General features: G+C 41.5%; 1 protein-coding gene across 1 annotated transcript in view; it reads left to right on the top strand.

Annotated features, from left to right (window-relative positions):
• The window catches only part of LOC134883915 (guanine nucleotide exchange factor VAV3), a 72,857-nt gene that overhangs the window by 14,721 nt on the left and 44,225 nt on the right, over positions 1-13,911 (top strand). The gene's annotated exons all lie outside the window — the stretch shown is intronic.

The raw sequence follows: 13,911 nt of genomic DNA, 5'->3' as shown, positions 1-13,911 counted from the left end.
ATGCTAACACTGTGTCGAGTATGCTAACTTATGCTAACAGGCAGCAGAGTGGCATCATTTAACGTCTAGCAAGAATGTGAAGAGTAGTCTATTTCCCTAAGGTTGAACTATTGTTTAATATTTAACATTTTCTCTTGTTAGTGTCACTCCACATCTGTTTTCTGGTGTATAATAATATCCCCCAAAACAACTTTGAGATTGATCTCGTGGTTCCTCAAACAATGGCTTAATCCTTTCTCAGGTAGCCCGTTAATAACATGACACTGAATGACTAAATGCATAAACTTTATAGCAGGAGGTTTTTCCCTCAAATTTGTCTTAGTCTCCTGTCCAGTTCCAGATGAGACTGTAAACTCATTTCATGCATACTCAATTTCAGTTTTTGTGATGTCCAATTTCCTTGTGATTACCCTTAAGTGATTTCAGTTTGCTCAGTCACCACACTTTGAATACTCTCTTGAGTGAATCCCACATTAGAGTGAATTTAACATCTCTGAAATTAGACAGCAAGCAGGGCCCGTAATCCACGCTTGGATGGCTCTTCAGAGGTTAATGGAGTGAGGAGAGATGAATGGAGCAAGCAATGCAAGCTCACATGCAAATTCCAGCATTTTTATATTTGTGTATAGGTTCCGGACCGCTACTGAATAAAATAAAGCCTGTACTTGTGTCTTAGTCTTGCTAGTCATGATGAGTCTATTTGAGGCTTCATCGGTTGTTCTTGAACCTGAAGTATTTCCCTGCCTGCTGTTATAGCAGACATGTTTTGAACTGAACCCACATGAGGTAACCTTAACCATACACCCTGAAAATTCTTCCTCACTCCTCCACCTTAAAAGCTGGGAATGAATCCAGCAGTAAAGGACGGGTCCCTGATGAGATTCAGGTCTTAGGAAACATGACCGGACTCAAAAGGAGATTGTGTATTTGAATTTGTGATAACACAAATACATCTGACAAACAGCGTCTGATGTTCTCGGATTCAAACTCCCTCCACACAACACTGCAATAGTAGGAAACACTGACAAACACAACAGGTCTGTAGCCCTTTCCCCTCAGTGCAGAAACATCTGGTTTGCACATCTGTCTTGTAGACACATGGAGGGTTGTTTGGCTCTGTAGGGAGAAGAGAAACGTGGCATGAACACACACTGATGTACACCTGGCAGAGAGAGAGAGGGCTGATATTAGGATGTATGAAGATACTGAGAGCTACACTATCCATTTTTTTTAACCTGCAGAAGGGTTCCAGTTGAAGGAAGCGAAACATAAGACTGCGTATTCCACCGTTGGAATCACTAGTTTTACTTTCCTAGAGACAATTCCACATTCAGTACGTGGAGTATATAGCTTTGCTGACGTAACCCAATCACCGTGTGATCTCTGCGAAAAACCGTCACGTATCCTATATTATGACATGATTGAAAATACATGTGCACATCATCCCCGAGAGTGAATGACTAAGTATCTCACTTCTATTTTATTGCTAATTCCAGTCATCTCGAATCAGCGCCTTTCAAAAATAGAATCAAAGTGCTGACAGGAGCTCCATACTCAGTCACATGATGGACAGCTGCTTAATACTCATCATGGGATGGCCGATAAAATAATGCTGTATACTGTAATTTACCAAGAACCTATAACAGTAGTACATCATCTTTGCTGCTGCGCTTGTCATTCAATCAGCTGATTGTAAGATGTGCATCACACAACTGCTTTGAATCTTATTCATAAAGCCACACAATATTATCTCAAACCCTTTAAAACTGTATGCCAGTGAGACATCAACATCTACGCCATCAAACTTCTGAGTTTTGAGAAAATGGCTTCATATTTCAGTTTTGTATAGAATATTAAATACAGAAGTTAACATACAAACTATGATTACAGCCTTAAAGACAGGTTGTGGATACACAAAGCACATCTGGGTGATTGAACACTGTGGGCTGATATTGTAACCTCAGATCATCAGCCATGTTCCGTTCTGTGGACTCTAAAGTTAAGACTATGATAATTTGCTGCAATTTCCTTTCGACTGGCCAAGAGTTGTCACACCTGCATTTGTTTAGCTGTATAATGTGAAAATAATGTTTTTGCAGCTGCTTTCTTTTCGTTCTTCAGCAATAAAATCATCCAACTTTAATGTAGAGAAGGGGTGTCCAAACTTTTTTCACCGAGGGCCACATACAGAAAAATACACGGAGAGCTGGGCCCCTTATAGAGGTGAATATCGCCTCATAAGTTAAGTTATAAGTTAGCAAAACAAATCAAATGTAGGTGACTAATGATCGATACTTCAAATGGTTTAAGGCAAAAACAGCCTACATCCCATCTCTCTTTAGGGTTTCATTTATTCTGTCGGCAGCTCATTCCTTAAAACAGAAGCCTCAGATGGCTGATAATCAGAGTAAATATGAAGGTTACATTTCAAGCTTGTTTTTTTATCAACTAAGATTTGTTAGACAATGCTTTCAATTCTGAATTTATTTGAAAATGGGGCTCATTAATATATTTTAACATATATATTTGAGAAGTAAAATAGAAGACAAACAAAAGTTTAATTTGTGGGCCGTATTCCATTATACTTTTAGAATTTGCTGAGGGCCGATTTTAAATGGCCTGCGGGCCACATTTGGCCCCCGGGCCGTAGTTTGGACACCCCTGATGTAGATACTGTGGCAGTTTCATTAAACAGAGTCAACTGTTCCTCACAATCCAAACTTTTTACACTTAAAACTCTACACTCAATGTATAAAGTGCTCTGGAAGCCAAACTATTGGCCCTTGATGGAAACAATCAATGTGTTAGTCTTTTTGCTGCTGTTTACAGTTTTAAACGTGTCCTTCAGGCGGGTGCTGACAACACAATTCCATATTAAAGACAGAAGTCTCAGAACTCAAAAGGGGCAAGACATTTTAAAAAGAACTCTGCATACAAAGACAGTGTCAACTCAGCCCCAGTGGGCCCTAATCTATTTCCATATTCCACCTCTCTGGCACTTTTAGGTGGATACAAGACACTTATCATTTTGGGTGGGGGTTGGAAAATGACAGCCCGGGGGAGGGCAAAGCGAAGCAGGGAAGGAAGAAGGAGACAGACAGAGAGGGGTTATTGATTAGTGTCTTCTTCCTCCGTTGACTGTGATAAATTTAACCTCAGAAACCCACTAAAGCTGATGCCCCTCCTGACGAGACAGCCCCCCATCTCTTCCTCTCTGTCTCTTTCCTTTGTCCTTCATCTTTGCTCCCTGCAGCAGATCTATGTGGTCAGATATCATATGTCTGCTACGTGCTAATGGGTACTTGGGGTGTTTCTGAGTGCATAGCCAAGCTGCAGTAACAGTGGTCCGAACGTGCTTTGGAGACATCTTGTAACAGCTGCCAATAGGACTACATCACTGTAGTCAATATATTGGTTTAGTATTGTTTTTTTTTGATTGAAATCAAATAACAGCATTTGGAGGTTCATCCCAGACCCGTGCTTACCCTCATGGGGATTCATTTTGAAGTGCTGTGTAGGAGGTTTTACTTTAGAGATGCGTGGGTGTCAAGTCGGTTAAACCGGCAATTAAAAAGTCAGCCTTAAGGAGCCCTGAACCCATTCATGCTTCATTGGTCTGTCCTTGTACTGCAAAACCTTAAACCCATTATGTCTAAAAGCATTTCTTGACACATGATTAAATAGAACAATGTGAAATGATGTACAGTTTTCATGTTTTGGGCAGACAATGTGGTTTTATTGTATTGGTAGAACTTCTGCAGAGGTGCCTTTAACACGGTGTATGCTTGGATGAAGAGATATCAAATGTGTAGGCACTGGAGAACTGCTTGCTCTACATTCAAACTGTGCATTTACTTTGACTTCCAGTGTTCATGCTGTGTCTGAAAAAGCTCCCATGCTTCACTTACTCTCACAATGCATTTGGAGTTATTGTTGTGTCCACAGCAATTTCCTGAAGACTGCACTACTGAGGCTCTTGTGCTGAAAGCTTTGTGTATAATCCATGGGCTCCCAGTGACTGACTGCATGACATCAGCCTCTACTCAAATCTTGCTTTTCATATCAACTGGCTTTCCTCGAGCGTGAATGCACGAACACATGTGGAAAAACACACACACACCCAACCCTTGCTGGCAGAAGATTGCTCAGCAAGGGAGCTCTGCGCCCTCCATGCTTGCCAGATGCAGCCGAGATGGATTGCCTCTTTGATTGTTTAAGAGTGAGAGAAACTTCTGTGATGACAGCGGACATCTGTTTGATCCCTGTTTGAGCGCACTAGATATCCTAGTTGTGGCAACCATCAGTGTTGTAGGGGTATTTCATCTGGAACCCAAAGGCTTTTTCTGCTATATGTACACACACAAATACACACGAAGCAGACCTCGTCATGACGAGCGTGTGGGTTGGGTAATGAACATAACAGCGTAGTCCTCTCCAACATAGTGACATATGCAGAACAAGTATGTTGTTTTGAGGGCGTTTGTTGCTTTGAGAGGCCATTACATTGGAGAGGGGGGAGCTTAGGTGGTGCAAAACTACAATAAAGCTTAAGCTGTAGTTTCTACAATGGCTCGGTTTCAAACTGTGTATTATTGTCCCGGTTTAATGTTGAAATATTATCATGTCACCCAAGGTGACATAGCATTTATTGTTGCCCACTTTAAATGACACAGTGAAGTCTCATCTGACAATGACAGCTCCACACTGTAGCTGCTTATGATACAGTTTAGCTAAGTTTATGCAGGCAGTTCAATACTCCTAAACAGAAGACATTTTAAACGCTGATACATCAGGGAGGCTTTTTATCGCTTATGTTTTCTTGCTCACAATGCAAGTAGTTAATGAGGTTAAGACATGCACATGAATTTCCTTCCAGAAGGGGTTCAGATTGTGGTCTAACTGCCAATGGAAATGTTTTCAGACCACCAAAAAAAAACAGCCTGCCCCTTACTCAGAAAACACATGAAACTTCAGAGATATATTGTCATGATTAGGGCTGGAGCGAGACAGTAGTCATTTCCCCTTAAGATACCACTAAAGAAGAAATTCCAGAGGGGATTCCATGACATTTAAAATGCTACAAGGACCCTTTAAAATATGAAGGGGTGGAATTAGATGCTTGCAAGTGAGTGTGATTCTGAGTGTCTATGTGTTAAGTCGTTGCATGTGTGTGTGTGTGTGTGTGTGTGTGTGTGTGTGTGTGTGTGTGTGTGTGTGTGTGTGTGTGTGTGTGTGTGTGTGTGTGTGATCTTGCAGTAACTCTCCTGAGGACTGAGTCATCTCAAGTCTCAGTTTCAAGCAGCAGGAAACAGGAAGAGGAAACGGTCCCCACAGAGCCCCTCTGGAGCTGTTTCACTCTATATGAGTGTGTGGACATTTTCAAATCAGCTTCAGGACTAATGGTTCATTTACACCAGTATCATTATCTGTGCATATGTGTGTGTGTGTGTGTGCCAAGACAACACACTGGCAGATGTGTTTAACCCTCCGCATGCTGTCAAAATCAAAACTACCACCCCTGCTGTGTTATACTTCTCACCACGGCCTCATATGGCCAACAAGCCTGTCAAGACCTATATTTTATCTGTTAGCGCGCAAGCGTGTGTGTGTGTGTGTGTGTGTGTGTGTGTGTGTGTGTGTGTGTGTGTGTGTGAGATCAAGACAATTGGCCTTCCCCTAATTTCCTGAGCTTGTCTCCGTCTTGTCCTGTTAGAGGCTTTATCAAGTACCCACTCTTCCTGTCACTGGGCCCTGGAAGTGGAAGTCTGTGAGTGAAATGGACAGGGAGTCTATCACATCGAGAAAAAGGCAAAGAAAAAATCGCTCCACTTGGAAAGATGTGTGTGTGTGTGTGAGAGAAAGAGAGAGTGTGTTCATCTTTGCCCCATACCAGTTCAAAGGGAAACTCCCATTGAGTGTGTAACACAAACACCACAGGTAGTCCTACAGTTAAAAGATCCAAAAGGAAAATGCTCCTAATTTAAGTTTTTAAGGGTTTTGGAGTCATCTCAACAGCTGAAAATAGAGATGAATGAACCATAATACAGCACAAATGTTTGTCTTTTAATGGCTTGATTGTAATTCTTTATGGTTTTGTTTCAATTACAGATAGTATCCATAAGGGATGTTTATACGTTTCATTTACAATGCAATAAATATCTTGACAAAACTAGTAGCAAATAGTTCTTAGAGTAATTCAGCCTTCAGGCGTCTTAGTGTGAAGGCTTAACTTAGTGTGTAGCTCGGTATTGAGGTTACCTGGCCTCGCAGACATGCCAGGTATTTATAGAGCGCTGCTGAGTCTGGGCCAGCCAGAGAGCGCGTGAAGCTAAGCCACCGTGGTCAGGATCAAACACTCCGAAGACGTGCAGGTCTACGAACACAGCCCCGTCCCCCCTCTCTCTGCCCTACTTTCTGACAGCTTTTTTCCCCCAGCTCCAGTACTTAGCTACCTGGAACTGAAGACCTACATCTCACTGTGACTGAATCATTAAGAATAGGGCACAGGGTGCGTTGATGTATTGGTTTGCAAGGCAGACACTGGCCTGGAAATGTAATTTGTTGACCTGTTTTATAAGATCTGATTCTGTTTGATTCATATAAAAGATAACAGCCCCATCCGTCATCAAATATTGTAGACTCTTACAATATGTCCCTATGGGGTGACCTCGAAATGAACTGTTTGAAATGTAACACAAATTGGATTCCACTGAAATATGTGTCAATATAGCAACGGTTTATTGTCACTGTTATTCTTAGTGTTATTGCGCTGTGTTGTGCTTTACAGGCTTTTTCAGCATGGTAAGATAAACACCTGGGGTTTAACAAAGCCCTTAGAATATGTTTAATATTTATTTCCAGCACCCTAACTCTCCCAGAACTTGGAAGGTGAAGATCCACTCGTAAAATTTGTCACAGAAGGATTGAACATCATACAGATTCAACCATTGGGAGATCTTCTGTACCTAGAAGCTTGGAAATGACATGGGGAAGCTGAACAGCCAACAAAAAACAGGATTTATTTGGATAATGAAAGGTCTCTCCAGTCAATGCAAATCGCCTACAATCAATGTCAAGGGGATTTTTTTACAGTCATTTTTTCGGCCAGGTGCAGGAACTTCACTTTAGGTAATGCCATACCACTGCATCCATTATTCTGAGCCTTTTTTGGAAGATATTAAACAATATGGAGGTTTAGACGTGCTAATAGGACAAGTTTGTAGCCGCAGCTACTTTTTATGATATGTGGTATTCCAATGTAGGTCTCAGAGAGCAAGAAAATAAATGTATTTACAAAAAGGTCAAACTATTCCTTTAAGAGAAGACTTCCCTTCCAATTTAGCACCATGACAGCTTGCGAAGTAAAACTGATCCTGGATCCGGTTTACTTTACTTATAAAACTGGTAAAAATGTAATACTGAATGCACATTGTTTTTGAAATATGATATCTTCTTAGCAGTTATTGAGAGTCTCATATAAAGAAACCTCACTATAGTTTGATTGTGCAGTGGAGCTGTTAAGTGTTGATCCTACGCACAGATGACTGTATACGGTTCATTTAGATTCAGAACATGAATTGCCCCACGGTCATTGTTGTCTTCCAGATGATCAACCCTGGGCTGAGATGGAGTAATGTTTACATTCTGCATATCAAGTCTTCCTTCTGGCTCCAGCTAAAAAGGAGGAGGGACGGAGATTGAAGCGCAATCCCTGTCTCTGACACATCTTTAAAAACTTTCTTCTAAATCTTTCACAAGGAGCCAGAGGCAGCTTCTGTCATCCCTCCAACGAATCTGAGCTAAGAGCAACGAATGTGATTTCACAAGGACGTTTATGTTCTTCTGATCTCGCCGAGATGTTTTTCTGTAGTGTAGAGATCCTGCAGAAGCCGTGCATGCAGACCTCTATGGATATCAACGATGCTTTTTCCAGATGCTCAAGGCTCTTAGGACTCTATGAGGGGGGTTGGGGGTCTTTTCTTCTCTGTATTGCTTCCCAGAGGTGGAGGTGGAGTGGGTGGATGGGCTGTCATTCAAAGTGGGGGCACTTAGAAAAGCTAATCTCCATCCTCCACACTCTGAGAACATCTGAGCCCACCTCACAACATACACACTGCTGTGCATTATATAATATCCAAAAAATGTGCAGCTTTGCTCAAATGACATGTGATAATGAGGGGGTAAAAGTTGAAATTCATGTAGATAAATGAATATGGTGGAGACCTGGTTTCTAGAATATAAGAACCTACTGATGAGTATTACATCACTGCAAAATGTATCACTGTTGAGTTTATGAGAAATCATCAAAAGGGTCTCTCTATATTTGAACAAGACAAACAGCCAAAAGCAGACGGTAGACGTGTATTCAATGAATGGCACAGCAGCTCCAATAGTGTGAGCCTCATGAAATGACTTCTAATGTCTCTCTTAAGACACACTCTTTAATGGCAGATAATGCGAGTTACCCATCACAGCTCATGTCTTTGGGGAGGTAACGATCAATACTTATCCTCCATCTGGCCGGAAGAGTAAAAGCAGAGGTGTGTTCATCTCCATTTCATGTTCATGCTAATCTTTTCCAGTTTTCAATTACTGTAATCTACTCTGATATGTCTCCATGCTTTAATGTTCAAAAAGCTCTTTATTTTGCTCATCCTGCCTGTGCTGCAGTACCTCTTTTCACTCTCTGTCTGAAACCAGAGCCCAGTCTGCTCTGGTTGGTTTGTTGGTGTGATTGATCAACGGCTTAGAGTTGTCCCGCCTCTTAGCCTTTTGGGTACAATGTGTTGGAACGCTAGCCAGTAGTGCAAGTGTTGTATGGCATTTTTATGGTACAGAAGAGTCCAATGGAGGCGTTTCAGGCAGGGACACAAAACACAGAACTAAGGGATTTTAGCCTTTGCAGACCATTTACATGCACACAAACCTATATAGCACACCACAGGAAAGGGAAAACCCCCCCAAACCTAAAAGGGGCTATTTAAAAAAAAAATAACACTACTGAAATTCAATAGGGAGGAATACAACAACCACATTTCATGGCAGTCCACACTTAGTCAGAGACTGCCGTCGACACAAACTCAGCATGACAACCAGTAAACGTACACATAAACGCTTCCATACATGTGAGTTTCTATATGATATAGAACACATCTTCATTAGAAAAACCTAAAGGCCCTCTGTTAAGTGAATTATTCTTCAGTTGCTATTACACGCACTACTCCCCATATAACTCCAAGCTATGATAATGGATACAACATTCTTCCAAAGTGCCATAGTACTGCAAATAACTGAAGCGAAAAGTCACTGAGGAACACAACGAGACTGCACACAGCCGCATGACTAACGTGCAGAATCTGCACAGTGAGATTGTGCGTATTTAATTGTGCATGATTATAATAGGAACTCCTCAGGGTTTATGTTAAGAGATGCTAACCCACTTATGCCATATAGATACGACAAACGGGCTATTTGTGGCCAGAGCTTTAACAGCACAGAAGTGGGAAACACATTGTTGCATTATAGCAGGAGTGAGGCGTATCTGTTAGTCAGCCTCTCTTCGTGCTTCTTCTCGGCTGTTTTGCAGCCAGTTTGGAATTTCATCACTTGGATTTAATATGTTGGACATAGTTCATTGAGAAGATTTCCCCCACTTAATATATCTTACATCAGAATGTTACACCAAAGAGTAGGAGCTCATCTTTATTTCAGCCCTACTTTTTGATCCAGTGATTAGAAGAGTAGCATTTAACATACTAATCCGTATTGGACCTAATGAAAAACAGCCAATGAAGAAGAATAGTTGACCTCGAGTGACACTGTCTTTATATGCCATGAGTATTGGCCTTCATAATTTACTTTCCAGGCTTGTAATGTCTTGAGGTAGTAAGACAGAAGACATTATGTTTACCTTTTTCCCTGGAGATTTGGATTTATGGCACTGTCTCTGAGTATTTGTCTGTTGTGTCTCTGGACAACAGTACAATCCGGCATTGACGGGGGAAAGCAATAAAAATGGCTGACATGTAAACTACCATGATGAATAGTGGTGGAGGTGCAACAAGACGGATAACTCTGCCTCAGCCTTTTGTTTACCTACAGTCAGTGGGGTTATAAATCATACTAAAGCAGAGTTTAAGATGCAATATGTGCTGTCAGCCGGCCTGAAAACTCCTGTGTTTGAGCTTCTGGAGCTCATAAACTGTGATGCACTTTGCTACCTAAAGTTTTATCTGAAGATATAAGACAGGGTTATATGTCCTTATTTAAGCAGGTGGTCTCAGTGATAGGGACTTATTTCACGTGAAGAGCAGTGCAGTGCTTCTTCACTCTGCTGGTGGTGTGGCCCCACAGAGAGCTGCTCGGTGCTGGTTCTCGTGAGCACCTCAGACCGGCTGGCTTTTCTCTCCTCTTAACGAGTTGATTACACTCACCTGGTGTCCCAGGTGTCCCTCAGCTCCTAATTAGGTGGCTGCAGAAAAATCCAGCTTTTCCAAAAATAATGAATGTATGAAAGAAGTCTTCCACTGTGGATACAAAATATTAAAATACTTTATATTTAATTTAAAAATAACTTCACAGAAGAATTCACAGTTGAAATGACCACTGTTGCCTTCCAACATGTACTTATTCAAACACTGTGTCATCTTGCAGCTGTTGAAGTCATTCCAAGGCAGTTATGAAACAAACACACATCCTGTTAAATTATACAAAATATGGGCTGTAAAACATAGATTAATCTAAACATGTAATGTAACACTGTCTGTGGAGCTCTCTCTCAACCTCTCCTGATTGTAGTCTTTTTTTGCCCTTGCTTCTTGAATTTCCTTTATGCATTGCACTGTGGGACTATATATGCCCCCAGCAACACACTGCTAAATCAAGCAAATTTACTACAGATATTCCCACCTTTGAGTATACTTGAGTTTTATCCCTTTTCCTGTGTGAACACAACGTACAGACGGCCTGCCTTGATGTACACATAGCTTCCGTATTTCCTCTGATGCCATGTTGTAGTAAATCTCCATCACAGCATTTAGGTGTCCCCTATTGAATCCTAAAGTCCCACAGGGTGCGAGAGGGCCGACTAAAAGTGTGTGGGGGTCCATGACTGACTGATCAAAGGAAAAGACAGAAAAAAGAATCCTGAGGAATGTCCATATGGATTTTCACTGACTGCCTTAGGACATCGTTTACAACGCAGACATCCCACTCAAACTTGCTCTTACACTCGGTTACAGTTTTGGCGAGTCTTTTAAGTCTTGGCTCCCCAAATGAGTCTACAAGGAGCTGAAATCTGTGGCTTTTAAACAGTATCCTGATAACTTTACTACAGGAGTTGCAGAAGGACTCTTAAAAGCAGAGTTTATATTTTAGAGCTGAAACACCCCTCTGGGAGACTGCTTTTCCCCGTTTGCTTCATTTCATCCTCTGTTAACTGCGGGATAATGTTTCAGCGGCGAGGGAATGAGATCGTCATGTCAATGTGATGAAACAATGGAGATTGCATTGTCGATTGGTTAGGGAGTGGGTGGAGCGATGAGGTTATGTCTTTAGCATGGTTGCGACAATTTCTTCAATGATAATAACAGGAGGGAACACAAAAGCAAGAAGCTTTGACTCTGTGTGGACGATTCACCGCAGTGATCAGCCGGCTGAATGGAAGATCTGTAATGTCTTTGATGATAATAGGATGCTGAGGTTTTACAAGCACATACCCATTTTGATGTAATAAACAGATGCTTTTCATTGAGTGAAAATCATTAAGTAGGCCGCAATTTAGAAAGGAAAATCAATAATCCAACCCTTTTCTAAAAGTATCAAACTGCACAATCACCATTCAATCGAAAGCCTGGTAAAATTGCTTGCATGTGTTGTATAATCAGTCAATCAATGAGTCTTTTTCATGACTTTTTAGTCTCCAGAAAGCATTTCAGAATCTCCCTGCCCTCCTGCTTTGTTTAGAGCTGCAGCTTACTATCGATCGGTCTATAACATGCCATGAAAAAAGTGAAAAACTGCCATCACAATCCTGTTAAGCCCAAGGTCATGCCATTAAATTGCCTGATTCATCGGAACACACTTCAAAATGTATTAAAAAAACCCATACATACTCACAAATGATGGAAAATAGACAGAGATCCTAAAAAATAGAGGCTAAAGTTAATCAACTGAATTATTATTACCCTTTTGGCGTTGCAGTTCTTTGAAGAACAAATACAATAGAAAGAAAGCCCTCCTATACCCTCGGTTAAATCCTATATATGTATAACGCCTCTTCTTGTACAGCAGAGTGTTTGTCCAGTATGAACGCTGGTCCGATGTTAGCAGCCTGCTGAATCACACAGTGTGAAATTCAGCTGGAGTTACCTCACCTCTCAGGGAGGTGAGGATTTTTCAGATGAGATGTTTTCAAGGGAACATCAGTATGCTGCTGTGTGGTTGTGTGTCTTGTCTGTGTGTAAAATAAAAGATGCACGTGTGGGTAATAGGCTAGTCTCTGCCCTAGAATATGCACATAAAACATTCAGGGAGCGAAGGAGTAAGGGACTTTGAGGATCAGCTTTGATTACTGGGGAGGGTGGGAATCTGTGTGTGTGTGTTTATCCTTAGGGGCTGCAGTGTGTAGAGGTTGATGTGATTTACCTGGACAGCAATGATGTCCTTGCTCTCGACCTCACCCTGTTGAGATGCAGTTATTATAGCAGGATAGAAGATCATAGTCAAATGTAAAGCACACCCTGGTGCTAACAGCAATGCACTGAACTGAAATATGGTCCAAGAGATTGAGTGTGACATCGTCAGAGGACTGGGAGTGTCTCCTTTTGGGACAGAAAGTTTGTGCTGGAACACGAGTTATAGTTTAAATCTCAGCAGCTCGACCTTATGGTTGTAGTTTGCAGCACATTTTACTTTATGCTTTATAAATATGCAGTTCTGCTGTGTTATACACAAACTAGAAACCCAAAAGGAACATCGCTTGTGTGGTGTCTTGTTTTCCATTTATTCATTGAACAAATGCAGTTTACAAGCATTAATGGTGAGACATTTAAAGGGGCCCTGTTTTCAGGTTTCATTTGTATTTTGCGTCTCTCCTGTGAGATGTCTCCATGCGTTAATGTTCAAAAAGCTCTTTATTTTTCTCATACTCCCTGTGCTGCAGCACCTCTTTTCACCCTCTGTCTGAAACCAGAGCCCAGTCTACTCTGATTGAAATTGGTAAACCACGTAGAGATGTCCCGGCCTTTAGCATATCACGTACTGTTGGAGTGTGTGGGAGAGAAACTCAGTGATTTTAGCCTTTGCAGACCATTTACATGCACACACATCTATACATACCACAGGAAAAGGAAAACCCCCAAATCATAATAGGGCCTCTTTCCACTTTGTGCATTTGTCATGACACCATAATCACATGTCAATGACTCCATTAATTACTTTAAAATGCATGATTAAAGAAGCTTGTGAACTCAAGTCTTGTATCGCTTGTGTCATATATTCCTTGAGTCTGCTTTTTCCAATCCACATTTAAACATGAGAATGGCGGCTCCATTTTTATGTTAGTCTGGGATGAAAAGTTCCATTTGCGGTCAGAGGTCCAAAACCCAGAGAAAAAGATTTGTAAGGGAAGGGCCTGAGGTAAAGCTCTGCTGTCTTTACCATTTGCTCGACTGTAGAGTTAGTGCAAGAAAAGCAGCGTTCAATGAGGAGAGAGCTAGACTAAATGATGCGGGCAATGAAGACTGAGGGGAAAATGGCAAACGTGTGTCGCCTTCCAATCAGCTCCACGTCTGTATATCCAAACACACTAATTATGTATGATGGGCGTTAATGAGCCGTGGCACTGATTGCCAAACATCAGCTAGTCTCCCTCTCCGAGCCAATCGGGCTTTTATTGACTCCTCTCTGTGT

Source organism: Eleginops maclovinus, chromosome 21 (genome assembly GCF_036324505.1).
Source record: "Eleginops maclovinus isolate JMC-PN-2008 ecotype Puerto Natales chromosome 21, JC_Emac_rtc_rv5, whole genome shotgun sequence".
Lineage (NCBI taxonomy): Eukaryota > Metazoa > Chordata > Actinopteri > Perciformes > Eleginopidae > Eleginops > Eleginops maclovinus.
This window is presented reverse-complemented; position numbering and strand designations above follow the sequence as displayed.